The following is a 24212-nucleotide window of genomic DNA, read 5'->3' as shown; positions in this document are numbered from 1 at the left end:
ACTTATATGACAATGACAGGGAGACAATATCAGCATTTGGGTTTACTCAGATTATAAACTCTAGGTTTTCTGTTTCTTTTTAAAAGTTATTCCTTGGCTAGCTACTATTTTAAAATTTCTGAATTTTCTAAGAGACATCTACTATGAAGATGACTTAACTATAGAAGAATAAAATCACAGACTTTAATTCCATTAAGAATCACAACAAAATATGGGAGAAATCTGCCATCAGATTTCTATTCTGTTCCCATTGTGGCAAAATGACCTGTAATGAAAGTTGTTGGCAGCCACACCCACTGGCCTGAGAATTGTCTATGGCTGCTACAATGTCAGAGCTGAGTAACTGCAACCGACACCATATGGCCTGCAAAGTCAAAAATATTTACCATCTGCCCTTACAGGAACTGTGTGCCAAATGCTGCCATAAATGGTTGGGCAGATAGTTTTTTCATCTTCCTTCATTTTCATCTTCCTTTTCCACCATAACTATTGTCAAATGTCTCTATTTTTTACTTAATTTGCTCAAAAAACTCTCACTGTGAATTACTGATTCAAAGACAGCCCTTTTACTATATGTAATATTTTAATATTTATTATTTGTTTCTAAAATACAATGTTCTCATTTATTTAAATTATATTACTGAGTTTTGACTACAGATGAAAATTTATTTAAGCCTTAATTTCTGGTAGGTTTCTACATGTTGAAATACAAAGGTAAAACATTCAAGAAAGAGCTGGGTGCAGACTTCCGATGAAGCACATACACTAGGCAGTGTATAAAATGCTATGCAGACAGGAAAGGCCAAAATTGGAATCCTGCTTTTTTTCTCAGTGACTTCTCAGTCCTACGTAGACAGGAGACATTGTAGCACTGCCTATTTTTCAGTGATGTTCTTCTATTCATTGAATAGGTAATCTAATTGTAAGAATCATACATTTTATTCCCATGGAATAAAGTTTTTAAATAAAGTTTTAATAAAGTTTAAAAAAGTTTTTTTTTTCTCATTTGGATTAAAAAAATAAGTAGTTGGAAGTGAATCATATCAGCCAGTGGCCTGAATAAATGGGTACAGAATACTTAGATGTCTAGCCTTGGAAGTCAATCCAGCTGACTAATGTAAAGGTCCAAAGTAGGTTGGTGGGCTCTGTGCCCAGGCTCAGCCTGAGCATCTCAGTCAAGACAGATACTTTGAGAAGAGAAATTTCAGATTTCCTCCCAGAGAAGGATGAAGATTCATTTTGATCCAGAAACCTGGCTTTACACTTGACTCATGCAGAACAAATTCAAACATGAAATACTAGTAATCTGACACAAACTTAAATATACTGTTAATCAGACTCAAACTTAATATGGAGTTATAATTGGTATGTTGGATATATTGGTTTATGACCCTGGTTATATAACACAAAGCTGAAATGAACAACAAAGGGAATATATGAACAATATGCATACAGTCATTTATCCCAGCGTCTTCAGTTTTGCAGGAAGGGACCTTGCCCACACATACCATACATAAGGCATCTAGTTGTATTTCTGCTATGCAGGTTGTAACTTAATAAATACTGTTAAAATAAATAAAACAAAATATAGTTTCCAGGCTATGAGATTTCAAATGGAGTTGGAAGGTCATTCTGGAGAGTACTCTTATGCAGGTATCAGCCAGATATCGCAAACTGCCAAAGATGAAAGGTTCAAGCAACAATGTTCCTCAAAACCTTAAGGACATCCAAACATCAAAAACACACCACAAGATGAAGAACTCAGTTGACTATCCAAAATGAAGGACAATTAGAGTACCCCAAGTATCCAACCACAAACAACTTGTCTAATCTTCTTTTCCTTTAAAAACCTTGCCTGGAAATGCCAAGACAGGACAAGATTCCGGTTGCTACCTGAAACTGTTCTCCCCAAATTGCAATTTTAAGACCTCAAATAAATGTTGTTATTGCCTTGAAGCTTAATTTGTTGCTTCTTGGTTGACGATACGAAATGTGGTTAAACTGGCTTGTACCTGGATTGTTTTCCAGCAGATGTTAAAATTTAATAGCTTTGTTCCTTTATTCCCATTTCATTCTAAAACACTTATCACTATTTGAATTTGAGATGCTTGCTGACAATTCAGTTCTTTGGTAGAAGACTGGTTTTAATTGGTACCAAGTTTCCTGCTGTTTCTCTTTGTTATGGCAGGTCACCATGTCAGAAAGAAAGAAGACACTGAAGAACAGAATTAATGCCAAATTAATCCCAAACTCTGAAATTAATTGGAAACATTACCTACTCTCCACTGTGCCTTCAACCCATTCCGACTTTATTCTTCTTTATCCTATAAACTAGTGAACAGAGCCATGCCTGCACAGCAACTTTTATATGATTGGAAAATACTCAAGAAATATAAAAAGATTAAGTGGAAAATTAAAAATACTCCAGTTTTTTTTTTAACCTGTTGCATATAAAACTTAACCAAATCTCCACCATCCATTATACTTCACCTAAAGGTAAAAAGGATTGGATGATAAAAATGATTGAGAAAACCAGAGTTTTCCAACATGAGAAAATGATTTTTCAGAGGCTTCAAAAGTAACTAAGAGGAATATGTTGGAAAGTCCTACTTAATGCTTGTCATTTGGATTGTTCACAAATGGATATCTTCCACCAGATCCCACTCAAATAAAAAAAGCATATGAAGACATTCTAACACTTCAGAAGATCCAGCAGATTAAATTTTGTTTCTAGCCAGGTGAACTTTATTCTGCTGATGCCTGACAGCAAAACGAAGCTATTTATAATGACTTCCACAGCCGAAAAGGTTGACCTAAGAGGACCCTTTCTGCCTCTGAAACTACAGTACAGAATTGCTACTATGGTCAATCATTCCAGTTCCTTCTCATGTTCCCTTAACGTAGACAGAGAAATTTCAGCCACGTTCAAAACAAACTGGATGCTGCTCTCCATTTGTCTTTTAAAATCCCCTCCTCCTCTCTTCAGCATACCGAGGAACTATGCAATACAGGATCTTGTTTAGACTCTGCTGGTTATTCTGAATGTGCTTCAGATCATAGCAAATCCAGTTTTCTGTACTTCCGGTTTCAGTTCTTCACACCAGTCTCTTTTTATGCAGCAAAGGATGACACTGCTTAAAGTTTCCATTTTTGCACAAAAGTAATCTCTTGTAGTATTAAGTTTATTGTCCAAACTGGAAACTCATAAAATGATGAATTTTTGCCCTGATTTCCTCATTCACTGCAAGCTATTTGTCCATAGACTTTGAGATCCCTTTGAGAATCTTATGAAAGCAACTGTTCCCCTCTTCCTAGTAACATGTATGTACAATTTTTAGGGAGCCTATAAATTCCCATAAACTAATGCTTGGAAGGCTTATAAGTTAAAGATTGTGTCTCTTTAGTTTCATTTGAAATTAGTTCAACTTGAATTGAGATGTAAAAAAGTTTACACCAAAACCTGTTTTATAAGATTTGGCTTATTTTTGTCCTTGTGAGATTGGTGGATAATTTGTTTTCTTTTAAGTCTGCTTTCTATTTTCAATTTCTTCAAAAATAATATCTAATATTAAACCCATCTAAGGAGCTAATTTCCATTATGCTCATGAACAAAATTAGGCTGGAGGACTTGCAGAGAAGCGGCAACATAAGAGCAGACATCTAAGCCCTCTTCCCAGTAACTGGTTAAAATCATCAAGGAAAAACAAAAATTGGAAATATCCTGCATCAGCAGAAAAATACCAGGGAAAAGTGCTAGCTGAGAGGCAGAAAGCCCAATTACAGCCCATCTTCCTAAGACTGTCATGTAGTGCTATAGAAAATAAGTAAAGAAAGCCCTATAGACTGATCCAAACACCCCTTATTTGGAGGGCATGGTTTGGAGTACAGACAGCTCACAGGAGAGAGGGGAATTTTGAAAATGAAACCCTCCATCCCTGCACTGGAGGCAAGAGGGAAATGGCCACACTAAACAAAACCCTAACAGTGTTGTGGTATCTCCTAAATACATACTTTCTGTAACGCCTTACCCTGATGTGGGTAAGCCACCTTCTAAACTAAAGCATTACCTCCTAACATGCAGTGCAAGGGCTAAAGGTGCAACAGGCTTTGGAGAAACAGATATGTCTTATTTAATAACAAAGCAGCCAAGGACAGCAGTGCTGGGGAATGGGAATACACACAAATTCACCTAACAGACCACCTGTAGGTGGCAGGACTCTTCCTTTACCTGCCTTCCCATTTGGAGAGGCTCACCTTAACGTGACGGCTCAATTTCCTAAACTGGTAGAGTTCACTGGGGAGAGGGTATCAGTGGGAAACAGCCCTCACCCACCTTAGTAGGCTGAAGCAGGAAGTCAGACACAAACGAATTATGAAATTATGAACCTGGACTAGAGGAAAGGACAGGTGAAAGAGAGAGTAAAATTTTAAAAAGGCTGGTTTTTAAAGTAATATTTTCACCAAGTAGAAAACAGTTGTATAGTGATAATGTTCTATATGCCCCACTAAGAAAATGCTTTGAATAATCTAAGAAGACTCTATGGTACTTTTATGAGAGTGGGTAAATCAGTCCTCCATCAAGAATGTATGAATAGGGAGAACAAATCCAGCATGGCACCGATGGGGAAAAAAATCTCTAATTGAAAGAAGAAAATAAACCTATTACTCAATAGCAGAAGAGCATGCTTTCAGAAATGATCCGCTTGGTATTCTATAAATAAATCTTAGACCCCATATGCCTTATCCTGCCAAGGAAAATTTTTAATGCATTCTTTAAAGCACATGAAGATTAAATTAAAAAAATGGACTGAAATTAAGAAGAACCAATAAGGTTAAGGAAAATAATGGCAGGCAATATAATTTCACAGTAAAATACAAAACATATTAAAAAGAAGCAAGAAACAGAGTTAATATTGCAGATGATAAAAATTAGTCAAGTGGAGAACAAGCTGAAGAGTTGTGTTTCTTTCTTTTCCTAAATAACTCTTTGCTCAGAGAACAAAACTTTGAAAAAAAGAATTTTTGAAAATAATGGCAATGAGTATAACACACATCAAAATGCATATGCTATTACAGCCATTCCATGTCTTCACAATAAAATCTTTGTGGCATTAATATGATATCCACTACATTGTTGACAGTAATTCTATTATAAAACTATGGAATCCAAATGTTGGTATTTTCCCATTTAATTATTTTAAAAAAAGCAAAGCCTGGCTATGAGAAGTAAGTAGGTCTAAGGTGCAAAACAAAACCTTAATGTGGCCATTGAGTAAAGTTATGATGTTACTAAATATATTAGGTATTATTTGGAAGAGGCCAAAAGAAAAACAAAAAAACAAAAAACAAAAAACCTGCTTTTGAGGAAAACAATTTCAGAGAAGAAAAACAACCACCAAGGTACTCACGAACAATGACCAATTTTAAGAAAACATGTCCTGTGTTTCTTTAATTAGAATGAAATAGCTTATGAAAAATATTTTTTAAAAAAAACCGCGACCTTACAGATTTGTGAGAGAGGTAGTATGTGGTAGAGGGAAGAGAACCAAGATTTAGAGCACGTAAGAGGTAGATCCAGTGCCAAAGCCAATTCACTACCTTACCCCGAAGCTATCACCCCACCCCTCAGAAGATCCAGAGCTTCTCTGAAAGTTCAAGGCCTAGGAAAATCAGAATTAATTTGATTTTAATATTATTTCGGCATCAGCTATCCATTAAGTAAGATAATAGTTACTTAGTCACAGTTTTTATAATCCTTATATAATAATAAATTAAAGTTTGAAGAGGTAGCTATGTAGGTACATGTTTGCATATATTTGTAGCTCAGGGAACTAGTTCTTTGGACATGTATCTTTTATTTCCAGGGTCACACAAGCCTTTGAGGGCAGAAATTGGTAATGTATAGATTATGGATGAAGGTATCCTATTGATACCAGATTTAACTGTATTGGCAGTAATTTAACAATAGCCTCAACTTGGAGGTGACCTTTTATTGCTTTATGTTTTGCTTAGACTAATCCATAATTAGCAGCCTTGTAAGATTTCTAAATTAAACTCCTAATTTAAATTTAAATGATTCAGATAAATCACTGAATTTAAAGGGAATACTTCAGTTCTCAAGGGGTAGAAGGGTTCAACAACAAGGATTTCAATAATAGTATTATGAAGTTTCTCAAGACATAATTACTTCATAAACATAAAACTTAGAACTTCAACTTAAAATGAAATAAAGAATAAACACCCCATTGATGTCAACCTTCTTTCTCATTTTGATTAACAGTATGAACTACAAGTTTAAAATTATATATATTCATATCAGACACAAGGTTATGCAAGAATAGAGGCAGGGAGAACTAATTAGGAAATGATGACTTTGTGGAAGAAGTGAGGAGATTTTCCCAAGTCTGGTAAGAATGGGTAGAGATGTGGATAAGAACGAGTGGTGGATTTAGTGAAGGGTGTTTTGTGGGTGTGCGTGCATGTGCGTGCACACAAGTGTGGAAGGGGATTCAAGATCTTGAGAAGAAACATGGTGGAGGTTTTCTAAAAAGTCCCTCCCCTCCCACCAAGATTTTAGGACTGTGTGTGCCCTTGGCTGAGAATTACAGAAGTGTTATGAATACACAAGATTAACCATATGACCATAGATTCTCCTAGAAAACCATTTCTTATTCTCCAAATCTTCTCAACATTAAAAAAGCTAAGATACTTCACAATATTTACACATTTTGAGAAAAAGTCTGGTCAGATTAACATCTGTAAACATGGGTAAACATCTCTAGTGCCTTTATTTGCATTGTAACTTTCTTTCAAAGTGTTTTCACCAAGATTCTTTCATTTCTGCTTAAAATATCCTCTGAGATCAATAGAGGCAACTGAACTTCACCTTCTGATGGGGAAACTGAAACCCAAGAAGGGTGAAAATGACTTTCCTACGGCACAGTCTATTTTAATATGGTTTATTTGTTCAAAACTTAAAGTACACATTATATGTGGATAGCCATCAATGCAAAAATTTCTATAGTTCTATTTGTGAACTGAGATGAATCCCACGAGACTGTCAGTGGTCTTCAGTCTCTTGGGACACAGAGACTACTGTGTCATGTACACAAGACACCAAATTTAACAGAGGTTTTGCTTTCAAGTAGTTCAGTCATGACTTGTGTCATGCTGTAACATCTGTAATGGAGAGAGTAAAGAAATGTATAAAGAAAGGATAGTAAAGCTATCGTAAACAGAAAAATAAACATTTCTTCTTTTAAATGCACACTGTACCCTTGCTAGGTAATTATAATTTTCATTAAAAACAAGAAAATGTTAAATAACAAACAGATGGGTGGCAGAATGATAGTTTGAAGACTGCAGTTTGAAGAACACTGCATTAGATGATCTCTGGGGTCTATTTTTGTTTTAAAAGCCTGTGACACACGAAGGATAAATTGATCAGGCTTGCTAGAAAACTAGCCATGGATTTCATTTCATAATAATGGTCTATAAGGAAGGGATATTTGAAGTCTCAAAGTCAGGTGGTGATTTAAATTTGAGATAAGAAAAGCTATTTTTCTTCTGAAAGATAGAAAAACAGCATTAGATACTGATATTCCTTCTTGAACTATTGAATACCTATAAAGATGGCTTATTTTAAATCAGGAAACATCAACAATGACTATAGTGGGAGAAAATGATTAAGTCAGGAAAAACGAGGCTTCTACTTGATTAAATCTAGTTTATTAAACTAGATTTCTAACTTCCTGTTTCATGTGAGAGTGTAAAAATTTTCACGTTAATTAGAAGAATGGCTACAAGACAGAGCCAATTGGTGAGTCCAAAGTTTCTAACCCTAGTTTCCACAAGCAAGCTGGCAAAATACAAATCAATAAGCCAATAGCTAATGACATGACCACAAGGAACATCTCTGGGTTCCATTTTTTCTTTCCATAAAATGAACTAGTTGGAATAGATGATATCTAAGGGTCTCTTCTTGAGAAAGAATGTTATGAGTCTTTGTCATAAAAAAATTGTGTATATATTCTCATGCAAACAATTTTTGCATCACATTAGTATTTACATGAACTTCAATGCATAGAAAAAAGCTACTTTTAGAACTAATTCAGCCAATATGTTAATATTGCATAAATTTTATCTTCAGTAGCCTTTAGGATATCTATTCTGGATTGTCTCACCCTCACCTTGAATTCAAACTCCCAATATTCCCCAAATTTTCTATTTCCTTTAAAGTTTAAGAGCAATCTTTTAACTCTTCTCCTTCATCTCCTATGTAACATTAGTGATTAAATCCTCATGATTTTTTCCTTAAAATATACCAACCTATCCTCCCTTTTTCATTCTCCTCTCTACTCGCATAATCCGTATTTTAATCTCACTCCTGAATCACTCCAACCACTTCCCCCATCTACCTAATCACTTAAACATCATCAAAATAAATGACAATTCACCTTGCTACTCGGCTGCATCTACTGTATCCCAATATTTGTAGGATAACACGCAATGATCTTTAGCTTGGATTTAAGGTTTTACAAAATTTTGTCTCACGTGCTTTTTAATTTTTCTCTCCCACTATTTGTCAACATGAACCTCTATGAAAGGTTGTAACAGCCTCCCCCTCTACCTTCATGCCCTCTGCCCCCTGCCCTGCCCACCCCTCCCTCAAAGTCAACAACTCACTCCATCTCATGCTGTTTATCCTCCACTTCTCTCCACCGGGGTGGTATTCCTTATTATCTGTTCAGTCCTCAGATGGATGCAGGCCACACCCTGCCATCTTCCCTTGTGAAATCTCTTCTGGTTTCAGTCCAGACTGACATTCCATTACTTGAACTTCCAAAGTTTGTAACTGTATCATGTACTTGGGTATAGATGTAAATATTTACTGGTGGTATATGATTAAGCTATACAAGCACTGATTCTCTTTGACTCTCTCTGTAAAACTTTTACTACTCTACACCTGCCTTATGACATTTGCAAACACCTTTCTCCTCTATCTGCAATGATCTCCTTTCATTGTTTTTTTCCTCACCTTTTTCAGGGTTTTCCTCAAACAAATACTCTTCTCATTGAGGCCTTCCTTGACTACCCCATCTTCAATTTCTACCTTGTCATGCCCTGTTTGCCTTTTTTTTTTTTTTTAAATGCTTAGCACTTCTTGGTATTTTACATAATATGCATTGTTATTTACTTATTGTATGTCTCTCTCCCACTCTAGATTCTAAGATCCAAAAGGACTGAAAATTTTGTCTGTTTTCTCATTAATGCATACCCAGTTCCTGGAAGAGTGTCTGGTATTTGGTAAGTACTCAATAAATACTTTTTGGATGAATTCACTATTTAAAAAATCGAAAGAAAAATTAATAATAGTGATTAAATAAAATAATCATAGTAACAATCATAATAATATAAATACTAATATAAAATTGAGAAACTATATGCCAAGCCCTACACATATATCCATAAAAGAATTCCATTATTACTCTCTATTATTACCTATTTTTCTGCTTGCCAAATAAAAACAAGGCTAAGAGCTTAAGTAATTTCCTCATGAATACACTGTGAATAAATATTACTGAAAATAAGTCATAGCCTTATTTAATACAGAAACTAAGTCTGAGGCTGAGCTTATCCAGCTTTAAAAAAACTAAATACAAATTAAGCTTCTTTTTGGATATGAGTAATGAACTTCTGGGGAAGCTACTTATAAAATCTTCTTTCTTAAAAACAACCAATATTTTAATTTCTTGTCTTTCTCTTTTGTTAGTAATTAATCTTACACTTATTTCCTAAACTTTTGCACTTCCTTATATACCTTCATCTCCCAAAAGAGAAAACCTTCTGAGTAATGTTACAACTTCACTGGAGATAAAAATTCCATCTTGCAAGCACTTTCTCAGTTCTCATGTAAAGGACAAGTACAGAATGAGTGGCCACAGCACTCACAGTGTGAGGTAAAACATTTGTCAAGGGAGGGGGGAAAGTAAAGAATGCTTTATTCATAATTACCTCAGATTTTCCAGCATGAGAGGGGAAAGAGGAAGTCTATTTTCAGTGACAATGATTACTCTAAAAACATTAACATGCAAGGGGAAAATTTTAATTCTGAGAGTCACTACTATGCTGAGTTCTCTTTCCTTTGCAGAGACTGACATAAAATTCCCAGAGTAAAGAGGTAACCTAGGCAAACACACTTGCTCTATGACTTGAAAATGGCAACGTCCAGGAATCATGGGAGTTTAATTGAGGACACACTGGAAAGAATTTCTCACACCCAGGTCAGTCTCTAAGAAGTGTCAAGTGGCAGAGTGGATACTTATATCCTCAAGGCTTCTCAGTAAGCGCCGAGATTACTGTTTACACAGGCTTTTTAACAGTTTTGTCATGCTGAATGCATAAACGGGAATCAGAAAAACTGTATTACCTGCTAAAGGAGCTATAGAAAGAAAACTGTGCAGTTCTTCTTTTCTCTATCCAACCTCCACTTTCTGTCCCACAATGCCCCTACAATTTTAACTGGCTTATAGTTCAAAGGTATATAGAGTAAAATTCATTCTAGTAGTCATCTTAAATATTTTGTGAAAAAAAAAAAATCAGTTCCCAACTTCTACATATTCATATGAACTGTAATGGTCTGAAAAATAACTCATAAATTGATAAACTCAGTAGCAGGTCAATGGCATTTAAAGCAAATTAAGAACCAGATTTGAAAGGTGAGGAAGAGAATGGGAAGGATGAAACACATAAGAATGACTCCATAACTTGGGAACTTTATAAAGACCAACTATAAGAAAATGATGAAATAAATATTTGCTATCTCCCTCTCTGTCAGTGCTGTCAGCCGATTTAATGTCAGATTCAGAAAATCACATTAAAAAATTTCATAGCTTCTCCTGAAACTTGCCATTTAATACCTCAGTTCTCTGCAAGTTCTTTGGGACAAACTGACATGAAATCTTACTGGGCAGGACAAGTAGGTGCTCACTTTTCAGACCAGCAAAAAAACCTAAATATCACTTTTTTGGTTCCCAATGTGACTGAGACAGAAGTGGGCCTAATGCACTGATGAGGTTAAAAAAATAAAGAAGAAGAAGAAGAGAGTAATGCTGTGACAGGTGGTTATAGATATCACATTTTTCCATGCTTGTAGCTATATTTGAGCAGTTCTTCTCTCTCTCTCTCTTTTTTAAATTCATAGAGAATTTGGTGAAAATCTTCCCTTTCTCCCAAAAAACAAAAATATACATAAAAATTAGCATGCAACTTTAAGTAATTCTTGGATATTAAAATCCAATCCATGTATCCTAAGCATAGAAACCTAAAGGTATCTGAGAAAATACTGAGTTCCTTAGAGTTGAAAGTTGGGAGGGAGATTGACTGTTAACTTGGCAGTAAACTTATACTCACAAACAAAGCACCAAGCTTTCATAAACCTCTCAACCCCAGTCTTACCAGCAGCTCTGTCCCTCACTGCTCCTCCTGGATCATGGCCTGTTGGCTGCTGCTGAGCCCATCTCCTGCTTTCAAGTGTGGTAACTCAACAGGAGCAAGGGCAAGTAGACAATCTTGAGAGGGTCTGCTGCTGAATGTTTGCTGGCCTGGAAAAGACAGGGTTTGGATATTTTAGGGAAGCACATAGGAACAGGACATACACATGAACTATGAAAGCTATTATGCAGAGTTTAAAAGTTTTTAGATGCCCTTAATTGGGTACTTCCATTACACTGTTAACTGTTAAAAGTTTTAGGGTGAAAGAATCTTTCTTAAAGCATTGACATTCCCAAACGCACTGTGATAACATTGCCTATTATTTGTAGAGCACTTTGCAATGCACAAAATATCTTTACCTACATCAGGGGTCCCATATCTTGATTGTGATGATAAATTAGGCTTGGGAACCACTGACTAATATTATTCCATTTGTTGAATCCAATGGTTTTCAACCTTGGTTGCAACAGTATTAACCAGTCGTGAAGCTTGGACATTGCCTTCAGTGATTCTGATGTGTTGAGCTAAGATGAAGCCTAAGCACCTGCCTTCCTACTTATGCCCACATGATTCTAAGGTACAGCCATATTTTAGGTATACACCATGTCAAGACAGTACGATAAGTGCTATGGAAAAGGTAAAGAATTATAACGTGATCCCTGTGCTCAGGGGCTTTAATTTTACTGGAGAGATTGAACACATACTTTAAAAAGATCATCTAATAAGCTACATACTTTAAAAATAAAACCTAAATAAGGCTTCAGTGGTCAAAGATGTAGTGAAAACCTTGGGGGCTGCAAAAGGTAGAGATGACCAGGAGCTGAAATAATGGAGAAAGCTTAATTGTATAAAAACGTCTTCTGCTGAGTTTTAAGCGCAGAGTGAAATTCAGAGGAAGACACAGAGGAATGAGAACTTTGTTTTCAGGCAAAGGTACCATGGCAGGAATATGCACAGCACACCGGGGGAGAATAAAAAGCCTATTCTGGCTGAAGGGTTTCTATAAAGGAGCAGTAGAAGAAGCTGGAAAAGTAGATTTGAGTCAGAACTTAAAGAGTGTTGGTAAAAATGGCTAAAGGAGTTGAACCTGTATCTGGAATGGTATTGGAAGCAGTTGAAGGTCCACATTTCATAATTTGAACACTAGCATTTTCTGATTTCTTAGTAAATACCCGACACTATGCCAGATGCACTACATGTTTTCTCACTGAACACTCCCCAAAATCTGATGAGGTAGGTATCATCCCTATTTTACAGGTCAAGAATAGAGCTCATTTAATTTTACCAAAGTCACACAGCTAGAACTATTAAGCTGAAACTGGCACATGCTGTGTCTTTGGAAGCATGTTTTAAGATCTACGGTTTTTTATTGAGATGTAATTCACACACCAAAAAATCCAACTTTTAAAGTGTACAGTTCAGTGATATTTAGTATATTCAAAAAGTTGTGCCACCATCACCACTATCCAATTTCAAAATATTTTCATCACCGCTCAAAAAAACCCAGTACCAACTGACACTCAGAACCCATTCTCTTCATTCTCTTCCCTAGTAACCACTAATAAACTTCCCATCTCTACAGATTTGTCCATTCTGTATATTTCCTATTAATAGAAGTATATAATATTTGGCCTTTTGTATCTGGCTTCTTTCACTCAGCATAATGTTTTTAAGGTTCATCCATATTGTAGCATGTATCAGCACTTCATTCCTTTTTCTGCCTAAGCATAATTTATTCCATTGTATAAATATAGCACCTTTTCTTTTTCCACTCATCACATCATGGGCATTTGGGTTATTTCCACTTTTAGGCTCTTATGAGTAAAATGCTGCTATGAACATCAGTGTACAGTTTTTTGTGTGAACATATGTTTTCTAGTCTTTTGGGTATATAACATAGGAGTGGAATTGCCTGGGTCACATGGCAACCCTATGGTTAACCTTGTGATGAATGGCCCAAACTGTTACCAAAGAGCCTACACCATTTTACATTCCCATCAGAAATGTATGAGGGTTCCAATTTCTCCACACCCTCATAAACACTTGCTATTGTCTGTCTTTTTTATTATAGCCATCCTAGTGGGTGTGAAGTGGTAGAAGATTTAGGTTTTATAAATTATCCTAAGCAGGATATTCATTCATTACTGTAATTCCAGTGTAAAGAGATAAGAATCTCAGTAGGAGGGTGGCAGATAAAATGAAATAAAATGACAGAGCAGGGAAACAATACTTATCAAGAAATGAGCAGAATTTAGTAACATCTGAGATGCGGAGCAGTAGAAAAAAGATTCAAATATTCTAACAAAGCTTTGACACTGGTTGCCTGGAAGAATGATGGTTTAATCAGAGAAACAGATAATTCTTGAAAGATATCTGAAATGACAAAATAAATTATTGACATGATACATTGGAGGAAATCTGTGCATTCCAAATAAATCATCATCAGGCAGGTGAATACGTGGCACTGAAATATAGGAGGTCAGGGTTGGAGAAATGAAATATCTCAAAATCTTTGAAAGGGTCAAAGATTTATTGCTAAGACTAGAAAAGGGCCATTCCCTGCATGTGCTAAGGCTGGGTTTAGCAACTCATTGGACCAAACACTAGGAAGATAGGGCAGCTTGAGTCTCTGTTTTTGTGCTTAAGGTAGTAAAACAAAACTATAATAAGTAAAAATAATATATTCACTAAACTCAGTTTTATCAGAACACTAGCTATTAAGTCCTGTGAGTTGGTATCAGATTTTTATAAATACTTCAGGATGTGAAGGCAGGCAGCATGCCTGGATCTCCAAAGGGTATGAGCAGATACATGTGTGGGAGTGCCCTCTAAAGGCTGGCACGAGGCCAGGGCTACTAGAGGACTGAGTGTCACTACAAGCAGTTACCTGGTTGGCTGGGAACCAGGCTGGTAAGCTACCAAGGAAGAACATGAAGTCCCAAGTTTTCTACAGCTAAAACCACCCCTTAATAAAAATAGTCTCTCCCCAACAAATAGAATATACACCTTAAGAGACTGTAAGTCTTTGAAGAGATAGTGCCACAACTGACAATGAATCTGGTTTTGCTCAGCTTTGGAAAGTCTCCAATACGGTCACACACAGGAATGAATACAGTGATGACTCATGTGCTTAATGATACTATTTAGGATGCTGGGCAAATATTCTCAAAGAAAATGTAAAACATTGCGAGCTTATACATTCAGCCCTCACGGTGACCTGAGTGTTGAAAAAAACAAAATGCTTAGAAGGCAAAATGGACTATACAAATGAAGGTAATGGCTGAAGACAGAGGTTAAGGTAAAAGCCACAGAGAGAAAAAAAATCTAAGAATGAAAGCCTATGAGTGCATTTTAAATATTCTCACTCCCACACATGTATCTATATTTTTAATTGAATGAAAAAATTTCACAGTCAAAGTAACAATGTTTCCAAAGATAATGTGGTTCATGGTTCCTGGGTAGATTTTTCTTAGTTCCCTAATTGAAGTTTATTCTGGTATCTTCTATCTTTATCAACTATTCACTATTTTTTTTTAAAGATAATATGTATATCTTGTAATTTCCAGAACATAGATGAGAAAATAAAAACAATAAAAATAGCTAAAATTTATTGAATGCATACCAACTCAGTTAATCTTAGAAATACTCTCAGTTATGTACCTTATCACACACTTTGTAGGTGGCAGAGCCTCCACAGCCTATGTTCTTACCCACCATGCTTCACAGCCGCCATCGGCTTGTAGGTGATTCAATGAAGAAAATGTTTCATTTTGGTAAAAGGTAAATCATTCTATATTTCAAAGCCTAGAAACAGATACTTTTCTTTCTCAAAAAAAAAACTTTTCTGTACAATCACTCACTCTGCCTATAAACATGTGTATATCAACACCAGCCATATACCTCCTATAGAATCTTTTTATTTGGCCTTAAATACGTTCTTCTTTCAATAGATGGATCCATTGTCAATCAAAAGTCATCAAATACTTCCATTACAAACAGGGAACTACTTTTATCCTGCTGGATCTGGTCCTTCCCCTCCCTTCTGTGCTGCTAGTTCACTGTCATTGAGTGTTTCTTCAGAGCCTCTCAGCAACTGGTGCTTCCTTCCTGTGGTAAGGCTTCCTCGACGGCTCCCCTGCTCGATGCACTCCTCCCCCAATCTAAATGGAGTCAGACGGGAGTCTGGGAGTTCACGGAATAACAGGTTACTGACCTCAGCGGGATATGAATGCAGAATGGTTCTCCCCCCGCCCCCCCCACACACTCTCTCTCACACACACACACACCCTTTTCTGCAAGTAAATAATCCCAACTGTAAGGTGCCCAAGGGAAGTGTTATTTCAGAATGTCAGCTACTTGGCAGCAGTTGCTCTTCTCATACTGATGCTTTAAAAAAAATCACTACATAGTAGTTAAAGCTCTAAGAAGAAAACTAGAGAAAGAGCTCATATGTATTTATTCCCTGTTACTCCTAACATAGACAAAGTGGTGATTCCCAAAGAAGAATTCAGTAAGCATTTACAGAACAAATTCCACTATGATAAAAACAAATACACACCACACAAGGTTGTTTCTGGTCAACAGTCTTTATGGAACTGAAATTGCCAAAGCAGAGACATTAACTAACAGTTTAGCATAGTATTTCCATTGCACAAATGATTTTTTCAATAACCACATGCAGGAATGCAGAGATACAGGTACAAATTCCCTTCACATTGTGTGTAGATTATCAGACCAATTTATATAACTTCCAGAAACAACAACAGTTAGGAGGTAATAAATAAACAATATATTTTTAAAAGATGGCAGATCCACATGAGAAGAAAACGCTGGGTAAAAGTCAAGCAGAAAGAGCAATAAAAATTCCCTGCATCTGAAACATTTAAACATTTCTGTGACATTTTGGGCACTTGCTAATACTTGATCTCTTTGGTCAGAGACTGGGCTATTGTAAACTGACAGAGGTGTCCCCAAAATCTTGCAATAGAACATAAAGGGAGGATGTGGCTTATGTTTCCTCCTCTAACATAGAAAATATAATTGTCTATGTTGGAATTGCCATTCCTAACTTCTAGATACTATGGATAGCCCCTCTAGAAATTCCATGCAGTACAGTGGGGGAAAAGAATAAAAGGGAGGAAAGGGGTAAAGAAAGAGGGGATTTGCTTGATTTTAGTGGTTCTGTCACTTCCTTGTTCCTCACACAAGGAACCATAGTTATTATTGGTGATTGTATTTATACGGTTGACTGCAGGACAGTAATACTACTGGGAGCTTGGTCTTGAGATGAACCTCAGAAGAAACTTCTCTTCCATAACTACCCCAAACTCAAAACCTAACTAAGGAGGTAGACCAGTAGAAGGGATACCAAATTATAATTATAAATCTCGGGTTCTAATTCTGTCTCCAGAACTCCCCAACTTCATGATTTTCAGTCAGTCACTTAGGAAAAGTGAGGGCTAGAGAAGTCCATAAAATATTCAATTGGATTATCTGTAGTCCAACCCAGCTTTTAGGCATTATGATGCTATGACTAAGAAACTAGTGTCTAATTTGATACAGATAGAACAAATATCTATAAGAAAAACACATTGCACAAATGTATAGGTTGTAAAAACATTGACAGATTTATACTGGTAGAATTATGCCAATTTAAATACACTCATATGATATTAAAATGTTACACTGCAGAGGGAGAACCTAAGATGGCAGCTAGGAGAGAGAGGGCAAAAAAACACCTCTGTGAAAAATACTAGATAAAAGCCAGAAAGTGACCCAGAACACCAGTTTCAGCAATGCACCAGCTGGACAAGGTCTGCTAAATCCACAGGGACTATGCACTTGGTGAAACTGGGAGTCTGCATTCTGAAACGAGTGGGTAAGCTTGGTGATTATCTGGCAGCCAGCTGCAGTGTGGAGAAACCATAGGTTGGAATTTGGAGGCAGACTAGTTCTTTTTTAAAAAAACCCAAAAGCAGCTGCAGATATGGCGTGAGAACCACACAGTGAAGAGCGGCGGAAACAGACTGTGCGAATGCCTCATTATCTGCATGGAAGATAGCCTTTTGTGGACCCACTGCTAATTGTCTTTGAGTGGGGAGGGCAGGGGTGAGTCAAAAGGAGAAAAAAACTGTGCTTCTTGCAGCCATCTTCCCAGCAGGCTGGCAACGTTCCTGCCTGGCACCAGAGCCAAGGACCAGAGCCGCACCAAGGGACCCAGTATGACGGGAAGTGTTTCCCACAACACTGTGTACACACCACAATATCGGCTGTGGACAGTGGCCTTTCGTGTGCCCACAGCTGGTTGTCCCGGAGCTGGGAAGGCAGAGCTGTGCAAAAAGGGGGAGGTTAACACACCCCACTCATCCATCTTTGCAGCAGGCTGAGAATGCCCCTGCACAGCCCGGTGGCCCAGGGCTTCCGTTGAGGGACGGTGCACACTTGTGACATAGCACAGCCTTCCCCCAGCAGAGGCCCTGGAAGGGCATGGCTGGGAAGAGGGTCCCACTTGGAAATACCAGGGACCCTATGCCAATACCAAGGACTTGTGGGTCAACGGCAGAGACAATCTGTGGTGAGACTGAAATGAAGGTTTAGACTCTTGCAACAGCATTAAATCTCCAGGAACACCTGGGAGGTTTGATTATTAAAGCTGTCCTGCCTCCCTAACCACTCAGAAACATGCCCCATGCCCCACATTCAGGGCAGACAGCACCAACAACATACCCAAGCTTGGTACACCAATCAGACCCCACAAGAACCAGACCCCCACACACCACAAAGACAAAGTTGGGGAGAACTGCCTTGACGAGAATAGGTGACTTGCGGATGCCATCTGGTGGTTAGTTAGAGAGTGTACGCCACCAAGCTGTAGATCTGACAAATTAGGGATTGGGGTTTGAATAATTCTTCATATCCTGAAAGAACACTATCAAGTAAAGCAAATGCCAAGAGCCCAAAAAACAACAGAAAATTTTAAAGCATATGAAAAAAACAGACAATATGGGGAACCCAAACTCAAACACCCAAATCAAAAGAACAGAGGAGACACAGTACTTGGAGCAATTAATCAAAGAACTAAATACAAACAACAAGAGCATCGCATAGGCTATAAACAACATAAAGAAGACCCTAGCATAGCATAAAGAAGAAATTGCAAGAGTAAATAAAAAAACAGATGATCTTATGGAAATAAAAGAAACTGTTGACCAAATTAAAACGATTCTGGATACTCACAGTACAAGACTAAAGGAAGCTGAATGATGACTCAGTGACCTTGAGAACCACAGAATGGAAAATGAAATAACAAAAGAAAGAATGGGGAAAAAAATCAAAAAAAATCAAAATGGATCTCAGGGATATGATAGATAAAATGAAACATCCAAACATAAGACTCACTGGTGTCCCAGAAGGGGAAGAGAAGGTGTGCCAGTCTGAATATATTGTGTCCCCCAGATGCCATTATCTTTGATTTAATCTTATGTGGGCAGAAATTATCAGTGTTGATTAGATTGTAATTCTTTGAGTGTTTCTTTGGAATGCGCCCCACCCAGCTGTGGGTGATGACTCTGATTGGATAATTTCCATGGAGGTGTTGCTCTGCCCATTCAGGGTGGGTCTAAGTTGAGTCTCTGGAGCCATATAAATGAGCTGATGGACAGAGGGAACTCAGTGCAGCTGTGAGTGATGTTTTGAAGAGAAGCTACAGCCAAGAGAGACCATTGAAGAAAGCACAGGAGCTGCAGATGAGAGACAGTTTGAAGACGGCTGTTGAAAGCAGAAGCTGAGCGAGGACAAATATCCCAAGTGCAACTAAGAGTGACATTTTTAAGGAACTGCAGCCTAGTGAGGAACGTCCTGAGAGAAAGCCATTTTGAAACCAGAACTTTGGAGTAGACACCAGCCAAGTGCCTTCCCAGCTAACAGAGGTTTTCTGGACACCATTGGCCATCCTCCAGTGAAGGTACCTGATTGCCGATGTGTTACCTTGGACACTTTATGGCCTTAAGACTGTAACTGTGTGACCAAATAAACCTCCTTTTATAAAAGCCAATCCATCTCTGGTATCTTGCATTCTGGCAGCATTAGCAAACTAGAACAGAAGGGTGAAGGTCTAGAAAGAGTATTCAAATAAATTTTTGGGGAAAACCTCTCAAACCTTCTACACAATATAAATACACAAAGCATAAATGCCCAGCAAACTCCAAATAGAATAAATACAAATAAACCCACTCCAAGACATATTCTGATCAGACTGTCAAATACTGAAGAGAAGGAGCAAGTTCTGAAAGCAGCAAGAGAAAAGCAATTCACCACATACAAAGGAAACAACATAAGACTAAGTAGTAACTACTCAGTAGCCACCATGGAGGCAAGAAGGCAGTGGCATTACATATTTAAAACTCTGGGAGAGAAAAATTTCCAACAAGAATACTTTATCCATCAAAGCTCTCCTTCAAATTTGAGGGGGAGCTTAAATTTTTCACGGACAAACAAATGCTGAGAGATTTTGCTAATAAAAGACGTGCCCTACTTCAGATACTGAAGGGAGCCCTACTGACAGAGAAACAAAGAAAGGAGAGAGAGATATAGAGAAATTTAACAGACATATATAGAACATTACATCCCAAATCAACAGGATACACATTGTTCTCTAGTGATCACGGAACTTTCTCCAGAATAGACCATAGGCTGGGACATAAAACAAGCCTCAATAAATTTAAAAAAAAATTGAAATTATTCAAAGCACATTCTCTGACCACAATGGAATACAAATAGAAGTCAATAACCATAAGAGACTTAGAAAATTCACAAACACCTGGAGGTTAAAAATGAGGGGGGGAGGAAAACATTCCCGGATAATAGAAAGCTGAGGGACCTCATCACCAGTAGATCAGTCCTATAAGAAATGCTAAAGGGAGTTGAGCAGGCTGAAAGGAAGGGACACTAAACAATTGACAGAACCACATGAAGAAATAAATATTTCCAGTAAAGATCACATGGTAAATATAAAGACCAATACTACTTTATTTTTGATTTGTAACTCCACTATTTACTTCCTACAGGATCTAAAATACATAAAGTATAATGATAAATCAGTGGTTTTGGACTCACTGTAAAATATGTAATTTTTGACAAGAACTACATAAAAGGTGGGGGAATGGAGGAGTGTAGGGACATAGTTTATGTGTCCTATTTAGTAGTTAAATTGGTGTCAAAGAAAACAAGATTGTTATAGACTTAAGATGTTAAATTTGTGCTCCACAGTAAACACAAAGAAAATATCAGAGAACATGATCATAGCGATGAAAAGTAGAGTATGGGCTACAAGAAGTGGGGGAAGGGGCAATGGGAAGTTAATAAGAAATGAGTGTAGGGTTTCTGTTTGGGGTGAAGGGAAATTTCTAGTAATGGATGGTGGGAAGGTGATGGCATTGCAACATTGTGAATGTGATTAATCCCACTAATGGAATGCTTGGGAGGGGTTGGAATGGGAAGATTTATGCTGTAGATATGTTACCACAATTGAAAAAAAAAAGACAGTCTAAATAGATAATGGCAATTAAATCCCACAGATGATCCTGGATGATATCTAAGAATAAAGGAGAAAAGGCTCAAAAGCACACAATTGGGACATAAGGAAAAAAATGAAAATATGGAATGTAAGCTTTATATCAATGTTAAATTTCTTGAACTTCTTAACTACACTTAATGTGATTACATAAATGAATATTCTTGTTCATAGGAAATGTATATGTGAATTATATTATTTGTTCAAGGATGTGTGCAACTTGCTCTCATATTTTCAGAAGACAGAGCAATAGATGATGGATAGGTAGGAAGGGAGGGAAAGAGAAATGGTAAAGTGACAAAATATTAAAGTTGGTAGATTGGGGTATCAGTGGAGGGGGTTTGGGTTATGCTGGAGTTCTGTGTATGGGGTTTGTATTATTTTAGCAACTGTTCCTGTAAGTTTGAATTTATTTCAAAATAAAAAAAGTTATAATGAATAATTCTTACATTGTAACATGCAACTGTAATTGATAGTCATAACAGTTCCTTCCTGATTCCAAAAAAAAAAAAAAAAAAATTTAAATACATATTCTATTCCTTTAGGTCTGGTAATTTCTTATTACAAAGTGATGTAATTAATTCTTCAGAGTAATGAGGATACTACAATGGTTCACTTAGATGGAAAAGTTAATTACATCTATTTATATGGACCACAGATTGAGGGTCAATAACTTGGTAGACCATAAGTGCTTTTTAAAACTGCTTCAAATGTATATATTTTTAAAGATGGGTTCACTTTTCATACTTTTTTGGAAAATATATAAGTTTAAACTGACCCCATATTTCCATTTCCTCAAGATGAATGGAAAGTAAAATAATGAAATTTTTAATCATTAACTATGTGCTATAATAGATCGGTTATAATAACTATGTGTTATAATAGATCTCTGATCTAATCTGTTCATAGATCAGAGAATATCTTCATGCAAGGATGCCATAAGTCATATAAGCTATATGAGATATGGTTTAAAGCCATTACATTAATGACATCAATACAAATACCAAAGGATCATTGAGAAAAATTCCAAGGTTACATGAGATGGCAAACTACGTATAAAATGAAATTTTGTAGTACAGTAAAAAACTGCTGATATTTGATCTGTTGCTATTTTAAAAAGCAACATTACTTTAGTAACATTACTTTAGTAATAACACTGCCTACATTTTTCTTTTCTTTTTGCACCTTGTTATTAGCCCTGTGAAAGCAGGGCCTCAAAAAATTGGGCATGAACTCAGAATTGTTTCTCTCAATGGAAATCTTTAGTAAAAGGTGAAAGATTTATACGATCTGAAGAAAAACCAGAGTATACATTTTTCATTCCAAAAATTTAAATAGAATATATATTAAGTGAAGTTAGGAACCCACTTCTTAATAAATCAAGCCTTCGATTTTGAGTCTTGCTCCTGTGAAATTTATGGTTGTAAATAGGAGGCTGAGTCCTCCTATAATTATGCCTAAGAGGCACCTGCAGGGATCCTCTTTTGTTGCTCAGATGTGGCCTTTCTCTCTCTCAGCCCAACTTGGCAAATAAATTCATTAACCTCCCAACTACGAGGGACATTACTTCCAGGGGAATGAATCTCCCTGGCAACATGGGACATGACTCCCAGGAGTGATCTTGGCCCTCACAGTGAGGGATTGAAAATGTCTACTTGACCAAAAGGGGGAAAAAAGAAAGGTAAGAAGCTGAGGTCACAGTGGCTGAGAGATCCCAAATAGAGTTGACAGGCTATCCCGGAGGTTTCTCTTATGCAAGCTTCAGCTAGACATCCCAAATGGCCACAGTATGCCATGCCCTTACCAAAAAAAAAAAAAAAAAAAAAAGAAAAAAAAAAAAATTTAAGCAGGCAAATATTAAATAAAAAGAAAAAGAATTAAAAACTCCATGAATTTCCCAAACATTTCCTGATTTTATTCCATTCCCTAAAGTGGAATATTTACACTGAAAAGATTTCAAAACATATAAGAAAAACTTAGCATTATGTTTACATGGATTGTTAAACACAATCATGCTTTTCACAAAATTGGAAGTGCTATTAACATGTTATAAAATATTTCTAACATAAGGTGCTCTTAAAAACAGCTTAATACTAATTTAAGACAAATTGCGATTCAATTGGCATACACATGTGTGATAACCAAAATATTTAACAGCTAGCATGGCATGGCATGCTGGAGGAGGCTCCTAGAGGGCCCTTGCAGTGACAGATATTATTTTAGTTGCAGGAGGGCAGAGAGGTACAAGGAGTCATGGGAAAGAAACCTTAGTGGCTTAGGGTAGCAAAATTCAACAGTAACCTTGGAAGTATTTCAGCAACCTTCAGCAGTGCCACACTCATGTGCACCTGCTGCATATTAGCTCTGGCTATTTGTATGATTCTTAAATAAGGAATTAAAAAAGTATTAAGCAACTGTTATAAGTCTTTACAAAGACTTATAGGGGAAAATGCAACTATCAATTTTGGCAGTAACTAGAGAGCAATTTGTTAGAAGAAATGAAAATTTAAAAATGAAAATTTTAAAATATTTTCAAAATTATACATGAAAATTGTATAAAATATTTTTACAATACTATCAAAATTATATAACATCAAAATGTGAGGTTAAACCTTCAAATCATGGGCAGAATGACAGAATTAAATGTATTTTTCTTTAAGTAAAGAAGAAATTCAGTATAAAAAGCCATAAACTCAAAAGTTCTTAAGACCAGATAGCTTACATAAATGAATAAGATATTCCAAACGAATATCTTTATAACAGAATTTGGCATAACATTTTTTATAAAAGTAATTATCATTTTCATAAATTGGATTCTCATACATTAAATTTCATGGAAATGGGGTACAACTATCACTACACAGAAGTTGATTTCTTATGAACAAGCAAATCATAAGGTTAAAGAAATGGCAACAAAATTAAAATATTTGGCGCCATGTTACAGAGATCTAAAGAGATTGTCTATACAGAACTGTATGTTTAAAAATGCTTTAAATTCTTTTCCATTTGGCAGATCCCCTAGGTGGGATATACAAATCTAAAGAGAGTAGGAATTTGTTCTTGTTGTTGACTGTTCTCTCGTTGAAAGGGATTAAGTTCACCTAGCAACTTTCATGTAGAAACCAAAATAAAAGAAGATTTGGTTGTC

General features: G+C 36.5%; 1 protein-coding gene and 1 non-coding gene across 5 annotated transcripts in view; both read right to left on the bottom strand.

Moving 5' to 3' along the window:
- TET2 (tet methylcytosine dioxygenase 2) overlaps positions 1 to 24212 on the bottom strand; it is a 130254-nt gene that overhangs the window by 85455 nt on the left and 20587 nt on the right. For all 4 annotated transcript variants that reach the window (XR_005215928.1, XR_005215929.1, XR_005215930.1 and 1 more), the window contains exon 2: positions 11458 to 11603. The gene's annotated coding sequence lies outside the window, so the exon portion shown is untranslated. The remainder of the gene's footprint in view (positions 1 to 11457; positions 11604 to 24212) is intronic.
- On the bottom strand, positions 22259 to 22374 carry LOC119530738. Its single transcript, XR_005216120.1, has one exon. It is a non-coding gene; the product is annotated as a U5 spliceosomal RNA (small nuclear RNA).

The sequence above is a fragment of the Choloepus didactylus genome, chromosome 3 (genome assembly GCF_015220235.1).
Source record: "Choloepus didactylus isolate mChoDid1 chromosome 3, mChoDid1.pri, whole genome shotgun sequence".
Lineage (NCBI taxonomy): Eukaryota > Metazoa > Chordata > Mammalia > Pilosa > Megalonychidae > Choloepus > Choloepus didactylus.
Note: the sequence above shows the minus strand (reverse complement) of the source record. Positions and strands in the feature narration are given on the sequence as shown.